General features: G+C 43.6%; 1 pseudogene; it reads right to left on the bottom strand.

The window, feature by feature from the left end:
- Positions 1–349: 349 nt before the first annotated feature.
- LOC116857793 lies at positions 350–449 on the bottom strand (annotated as a pseudogene).
- Positions 450–8,343: the final 7,894 nt, after the last annotated feature.

The raw sequence follows: 8,343 nt of genomic DNA, 5'->3' as shown, positions 1-8,343 counted from the left end.
TTAATTTATTTATTTGACAGAGAGACGAGACACGGCGAGAGAGGGAACATAAGCAGGGGGAGTGGGAGTAGGAGAAGCAGGCTCCCTACTGAGCAAGGAGCCCCTGCAGGACTCGATCCCAGGACCCCAGGATCATGACCTGAGCCCAGTGCAGATGCCCAACAACTGAGCCACCTGGGCGTCCCTTCTATGAACATTCTTGTACAAGACTTTTTGGGGATGTACATTTTTATTTCCCTTGGCTAAATACCTAGGAGTAGGATTGCTGAGAAGAGTTCTTCCAAGTGTTTGTGCCTTTGTACTCTCTACCAGCAAAATATCAGAGTTCCAGTTGCTTCTCATCTTCACCAACACTTGGTAATGTCAGTCTTTTTGTGTGTCATCCTCGCACAGGGCCAGGCTAATCTCTGTATTGTTCCAGTTTTAGTATATGCCCTGCTGAAGGGAGCACGTCAGTCTTTTTCATACGAACTATCCTAATGGGTGCGTAGGGGTATCTCCTGGTGGTTAATTTGCATTCTGTTGATGATTTGTGATGCTGAGACCATTTCATGTGCTTACTGGCCATTCGGATGTCTTTTGTTGATTGTCTACTCAAGCCCTTTAAAAAAATAGGTTGTAGTGCTTATTATTATGTTGTAGAAGCTCTTTACGTATTTGAGATATAACTCTTTTGTTGGATCATGTATGTACTGAGAATATTAACCCCAAACTATAGTTTGCCCATTAATATTCTTTTTTTAAGGATGACTATTTTTTTTTTTTTTTTTTTTTTTTAGTCTCAGAGATAGAATTTAGTCATTCATCAGTTGCTTGTAACACCCAGGGCTCATTACAACAAGTGTCCTCCTTAAGGCCCATCATCCAATTATCCCTTCCCCCACCTCTTTTTTTAAAAGATTTTACTAATTTTTTTTAGACAGAGCATGGGTGGGAAAGGGGCAGGGAGAGAGGGAAAGAGAATCTCAAGCAAATTCCCTGCTGAGCTCTAGCTCATGACCCTGAGATCATGACCTGAACCAAAATCAAGGGTCAGATACTTAACCGACTGAGCCATCCAGGCGCCCCACCAATTAATTTTCTTAATGGAGTATTAAATCCTGTATCTTGTGAAGGTGCTGGCAAGTGGATTAAACTCTCCCTCCTTCAACTTACGTTCCAGTCCTCTTGATCAAACACTCTAGAACCCAGTCCCACCAGTGCTTTCCTGGCTTTTGCTGGCACATGCTAGCTTCTTGGGGCTATAGTCCCCTTCCTTCCTTATCAGGCCCAATGGGTTATCTTGTGACTCAATCCCAATTTTAAGATTAAATCACCATTTGGAGATTAAAATCCTGGTGGCCCGGAAGGGCAGGTCCTGAGGAGGCAGAACCCCTCCCCCGCACAGAGATGGGGGGTGGGGGGGTGAACACCATCTTGTCAGGGAGCAGCCTCTGCATCATCTCCAAGCAAGGGGGAATGAGACGTTAGCTCTTAATGGGAAGGAGCGGGCTACTTCAGTAGGCTCCGAGGGTGCAGGGCAATCTGGGTATTCAAGATTTTCAGGGGCATCAATCCAGATAACTCATTCCATTTTTTCCCACTGGGCCCTGACCTTGCTGCAGCAGGCCTGCCCTCACTGGGTATTTATCCTTCTGTGGAATTTGGCTGTTGTGACCATTCAGTCTGGTCCCTGCTCAACGGAGAGTCTGCTTTCCCCTCTCTGTCTACCCTTCCCCCTACTTGTTCTCTTTCTCTCTCAAAAAAAAGAAAAAAACCACAACATTATTTTTTTCTTTATCTTTTTTTTTTCCCCCCCGTCGAGAACATTCTTGATGAGTTAAACGGTCTTTCCCCCACCCTCCATGGCGAGGCCCTGAAGAACACAGTGACTCGGACAGTTTGGTGCCAGGGCCTTGATTTGTGCTAAAGCATTGGCTCCCCTCTGTCGCATCTGTTCCCCTGCACCTGGGGAACAAATAACCACTCTCCTGACTCCTCCTAGGCTAGATAAAGTTTTACTGCTTTTGAACTTCATAGAAACGAAACCACAGAGTATGTGCTTTTTTGGGCCTGGCTTCCCCCACTCAGCGTTATGTTGGTGAGATTCCTATGAGTGTGTTATTGCAACTCACCCGTTCTTATTGCTATTTATATTTTCCTTGTGTAAATATTTATTGCTTCTGTGACAGATGGTAGTTACATTTGTGGGAAGTACAACTGTCATGTGTAGAGAAGGTGACTCACTCCGTTGTACCCCTGAAACTAAATGCAGCATCAAGTGTTAACTATACTCAAATAAAATAATTTAAAGATACCTGCACGTTTCTGTTAGTAGTCACCCAGGAGTAGGATGGCTAGGTTGTAAAACATGTGTCTATTCAACTCTAACAACTACTGCTCGTTGGTTTTCTAGGATTTTATTTTTTTGAAATAATTAAATTAGACCAGAGAAACAACTTTGATGTTTATGTAACAAAATAAGAGCTGTGAAAATGTGTCCTAGGCTGGGGAGGCCGTGTGGGGCTACACTGTTCGGAGCCTGAAAGGCATAAGAAGGGAAGGTGGGCTGGCTAGTACAATGAAGATGGGACAAGGTTGAATCCTGGGTCCACTGCTTACATTCTCTGTTACCTTGGCCGAGTGACTGAATCTTCTTCAACTTTAGTTTCTTCATCTGTAAAATGGGAGTAGTACTCACCTAAAAGAGTCGTTTTGAAGATGAAATGAGTCATTAGGGAAACTCATTAGAGGAGGGCCTGGTACCCAAGTCACCCCCAAAATACTCATTTCTTTCCTTTCAAAGGATTTTTAAAAAAATTTTATTTATTTATTTGACAGACAGAGATCACAAGCAGGCAGAGAGGCAGGCAGAGAGAGAGAGGGGAAGCAAGCTCCCCGCCGAGCAGAGAGCCCAGTGCAGGGCTTGATCACAGGGACCCTAAGATCATGACCTGAGCCAAAGGCAGAGGCTTAACCCACTGAGCCACCCAGGTGCCCCTCCTTTCAAAGGATTTTATTTGGAGGTATTAGGAGATGGATATTATTTGAGTGGGAACCTATATAATTAACTATATATCCTTTAAAGTGTTTAATAAAATAAAGGTAAGACTGAGACTGAACCATTAGAGACTCCATCTCCTAGTTTTACGTTGGTGGGTATGTTTTATGCCAAACCGGAAAGAGCATGTGCATTTTAGGGTTCTTCCTCAAGATGCCATTTTGCAGAACACACAGACTTTCCCCTATATTTGCAGTTCTTTGAAGAGTAGAGACAACCCCCTGCTCTCCCATGACAACAGCACCTGTCACAGAGGACGAAGCCCTACAGGAAAAAGTAGAGACCCTAGATGCAAAAAATTGGTGTTTGTCTCAGCGGTAAAGGTGTGACCATTGCCATCACAGCCAAAGAAAGACAAAACAAAAGGATCTGAAGCCTCAAATTCTTAGGACCTAACAGCATGCGCACTGATGTCAGGTACTAGAGAGGGTAAGGAACAGCTTCAAATCTTTGCATTGTACTCACAGATCCCATAAGAATATTAATAAATGGACTTGACGGGAACAAAATGAGGTGAGCTGGTGATGTGGGTGTTTTGTCTGGAGGTAAGGGAGGAGTGACCAGAGTTGGGGAGCTTTTGTAGGGGGTGTGGGCTGAGTAAAGACTTGTCTTCTTTAAGATGCAGAACTTGAATAGGTCAACCTGCTTGCTACCTGGTTATCTGTGATCTCTTCCAATTTCTTTTTTAAAGATTTTATTTATTTGACAGAAAGAGTGAGAGAGCACAGCAGGGAGAAGAGTAGAAGGAGAGGGAGAAGTAGGCTGCCCACTGAGCAGGGAGCCCGATGTGGGACTCAGTCCCAGGACCCTGGGATTATGACCTGAGCCGAAGGCAGATGCTTAACGGACTGAACCACCCAGGCGTCCCTAAACAAGTGTTAGTGTTAAAAGCTCACGAACTTGCACTTAGTTTATGCACCCTGAATAGTAAAAACGAAAGGATGAACTAATATGAACACTGAGATTTATAAGCAAAATTGTATGAACTCATAGAATTTTCACTTTTGAGACCTGATTAGTTTCGATGATTGAAAGATGACAGCAACATGACTTCCCTTTGCTGCAGCTAAGTGCTGCCCCCTGGTTTTATATGTTTGACTCCTGCCTTTGCTGGCATTGGGAATGACGTTTCTGGAGAAACTTTCTGGAACGCGCAACAGGGGTTAACGTCCAGGGCACGGCTAAGTTTTCATTTGTAGCTTGTTGGAGTTGACAGAATATTATTTTAAATATGTGGCATATTTAATATCTTTGGTTTTAACCCTTTCACTCAATTATTCTAAAACACGGGCAAGTCCCTTTTAGGACGGAAGGTCCTGTAGGGCACTGAGTGTAGAGCTGTCTGCAAGGTGCACGGCTTTGGTCTTGCTGGCTTGCAGACGACTCTGAACATTGTCCATTTTTAGGTATTCAAAAAATGTTTTTAGATGTGGCTGGGGATGGAAAGTGAAGTGATTGGAGTGGATTAAATTTTGATCCGGGGGAAGCTCATACATGACATTGCAGGCTTCCAGAGTGGCCAGTGAGCTCTGATTGTCCTTCTCTATCCCTGTGCCTCATGTCGGACTTCCTCTTCCACATGTTCCACTTGTAGTTCCGGAGGGATGCCTGTCTCCTTCTGCCCCTAGTTTCTGCGTTCCTGCCATTTCCTTGGCTAGGAGCATTTTTCCTCTTCTCTTATGTATTTACTTGTGAATATTTGGAAATTGAAAATGCACAGCAAGGATGCCTGGGTGGCTCAGTTGGTTGAGCTGCCCTAACATACTAATCCACCCAAGACAGGGGTCACTGGAGCCTCTAAATTATAGCCTCTTGGTCAGAAGCCCAGGAGACAAACTGGGCTTACACCTGGTGTCTGAAATTGGGGGTGGGGTACATGGGGCAGTCTTGTAGGACTGAGCCCTTAGGCTATGGAATCTGGTGTCAACTCCAGGTAGAGAATGTCAGAATTGAGTTGAACCGTGGGACACCCTGCTCGTGTTCTGAAAATTGGTGCTGTGAAGGAACCCCATTCCCACTACACGGAAATTGGGCTCCAGAACTTTTTTAGTTTGGGAAGGTGGTGGGTTTTTATGTTGTTTTTGTTTTTCTATCTTTTTTTTTTTTTTTAAGATTTTTATTTATTTATTTGACAGAGAGAGGGAGAGAGCAAGTGAGCACAAGCAGGGAGCGCAGCAGAGGGAGAGGGAGAGACAGGCTCTCCACTCAGCAGGGAGCCATGTTTCTGTTTTTTTTAGAGAGAGAGGAAGAGAGAGAGCCCTCGAGCATATGCAGGTGTGTGGCGGGGGCAGGGGGAGAAGGAAAGAGAGAGGATCTTAAACAGGTTCCATGCATAGCATGGAGTCTGACAAGGGGGCTGAGATCATGACCTGAGTGGAAACCAAGAGTTAGTTTCTTAACTGACTGAGCCACCCAGGTGCCCTAGAATCTTTTTAGTTTGATAACAGTATTTTTTCATTCTAGAGAGTTCGAATAGTGCAGAGAACTGCAATGATAAAATTTTAAAAACACACAACTCTTTCCAAATCCTGTCATCCAGAAATAACCACCATTAACGTTACAGAAGCATCAGATCAGACATACACATATGTGCACACACTCTTTCCTTCAGCGCTTGGAGGGCATTTCTGTGTTGTCTTGTGGCTTTGTGTGCTGTTGTGGGAAAGGCTGAAACCATCCTGAATCTTCTTCCTGGTACCCAAAGAAGTCTTTAGGACTGAATTTCAATGGCTTTAGTAGGATATTAAGCTTCTTATGTCAATTTCTTGTTATGTGGTATGCCCTTTCAATATGCAGACTTTTCTTCCCAAATTCAGGGAAATTGTCTTGTGTGTTTTCCTTGAAAATTGCTTTTCCATTTGCTGGGTTCTCACAGTGGGGACACCAAAATCCTATCCCCTGACCTCCATAGCCATAAATTTCACTCTAATTGCTTTAATTTCCTTTACTGTTGAGTCTTTGTTCACTGCCATTCCTGTAAACTTTTTTTCCCGTCTGTCATAAATTTGATCATTGGCTGTGGTCTGGTTTGTTGCCATTTCTATTGTATCAACTGTTTTGTAATGTTTTAACCCTCTTTCTTTTTTTCCTTTCTTCCTCCCTTCCTCCCTCCTTCCCTCCCTCCTTTTCTTCCTCCCTTCCTTCCTTCCATCTTTCCTTCCTGACAATGGGTCAGAATGGACAACTGAGAAACAGATCCAAACAAATATACTCAACTTATTTTTGACAAAAGCACAAAGGCAATTCAATAGAGGAAACAGAGCTTTTCGAGAAAGAATGCTGGAGCAATTGGACATCCATTGTCAAAAAATGAATCTTGATCCATAACCCAAAATGGGAAATGCAAAATTATATGGCTTTTAGGAAAAAGCCATGGGAGACAATCTTCAGGGTCTAGAGCTAGGCAGAAAGTTCTTAGACTCGATACCATAAGCACGATCCATAGAAGGAAAAATTGCTAAATTGGACTTCACAAAGTTAAAAACATTTGCTCTGCTAAAGCCCATGTGAAGAGGATGACAAGACAAGCTACAGACTGGGGGAAAAAATCTCTGCAACCCACACATCTAATACAGCACCAGTATTTATAATATATAAAGAATGCTCATAACTGTTTTAAAAAATCTCTATTATTTTTTACAACTGCAGGTAAATCTACAATTACCTTAAAATAATAAGCTTGATTTAAAAAATTGGGGTGCCTGGGTGGCTCAGTGGGTTAAGCCTCTGCCTTCAGCTCAGATCATGATCTCAGGGTCCTGGGATCGAGTCCTGCATCGGACTCTCTGCTCAGCAGGGAGCCTGCTTCCCCCCTCTCTCTGCCTGCCTCTCTGCCTACTTTTGATCTCTCTCTATCAAATAAATAAATAAAAATCTTTAAAAAAGAAACAAAACAAAACAAACTTCACATCTTCAGAGCATCCTCTTTTTCTGGTCCTTCAGACTAACATTCTTGTTGAACCCTGAACTTCTCCTTTGGAGCATTTGTCATGGTTTTGTAATTATTTGAGTGGTTATTAGTTTAACGTCTTTCTTTCCCACTAGGCTGTGAGCTCTATGCCCCCTGGAACTCCAACGCTGAAACAATGACCAATAAATATTTATTAAATGAATACGAATTAATGCCTTGCAGAATTATCGAAGTGTTGGCCATTGCCTTGTATTTGGAGAATACTTTCTATTTTATTCTTTTTCTTTAGGTGATCTCTGCACCTAATGGGCTCGAACCTGTGACCCTGAGATTGAGAATTGCATGCCCTACCACCTGAGCCAGCCAGGCATCCCTGGAAAATACTTTATTTTATTTTTTTTTTTTGAGATTTTATTTATTTATTTGACAGAGATCACAAGCAGGCAGAGAGGCAGGCAGAGAGAGAGGGGGAGGCAGGCTCTCCGCTGAGCAGAGAGCCTGATGCGGGGCTCGATCCCAGGACCCTGAGATCATGACCTGGGCCAAAGGCAAAGGCTCAACCCACAGAGACACCCAGGCGTCCGGGGAAAATACTTTAAATGCATACCTCCCCCAACTTTTTTGGGGGGGGGAAATGAACACCTGTCATTTCCTCAGGACACCTCCCTACTTTGAGGCTCCTGACTGTGCCCAGCATCATCAGCAGTCCTTACCCAACACCCTCTTGGCCTCCTCAGGCCTGAGTTTACCCAGTAATTGGTCTCATTACTCTGTGTTGGAATTTTAGGAAGACAGCATGATGCTGTCATTATTCAATGAATAACTACATCTAGACTGATACGAAGCTCCCCGCAGATGACATTTCTAGGCTTGCTTATAACAACCTATTCAAACATTTTGACTTATTACGAACACAATTCAAGTGCCTTCGACTTCTCCAGTGACAAGGTATCTTGAGAAAATATACGGAGGGGAATCTCTGTGAGAGGTAAGACGTTGTCGCCAAGTGACTGACTTGACAGGAAAAGCTAGTTTGAGAATTCTCTTTGAATTCCAAGCAGTGTTTGCCTGAGAGGGAGGGAGGTTGTTGGCAGGTGGCATACTTGTTTGCTGCTCTTGGGCTAGTCTGGTTGTGAAGAAGTCCACAAGATTTTCTCCTTCCTTTTTTTTTTTTTTTTTTTTTTTTTTTTAGATTTTTGCTTATTTATTGGACAGACAGAGATCACAAGTAGGCAGAGAGGCAGGCAAAGAGAGAGGAGGAAGCAGGCTCCCTGCTGAGCAGAGAGCCCAATGTGGGGCTCGATCCCAGCACCCTGGGATCATGACCTGAGCCGAAGGCAGAGGCTTAACCCACTGAGCCACCGAGGTGCCCGTTTTTTTTTTTTTTTTTTTT

This window comes from Lontra canadensis, unplaced genomic scaffold (genome assembly GCF_010015895.1).
Source record: "Lontra canadensis isolate GAN:19392208 unplaced genomic scaffold, GSC_riverotter_1.0 scaffold125, whole genome shotgun sequence".
Lineage (NCBI taxonomy): Eukaryota > Metazoa > Chordata > Mammalia > Carnivora > Mustelidae > Lontra > Lontra canadensis.
Note: the sequence above shows the minus strand (reverse complement) of the source record. Positions and strands in the feature narration are given on the sequence as shown.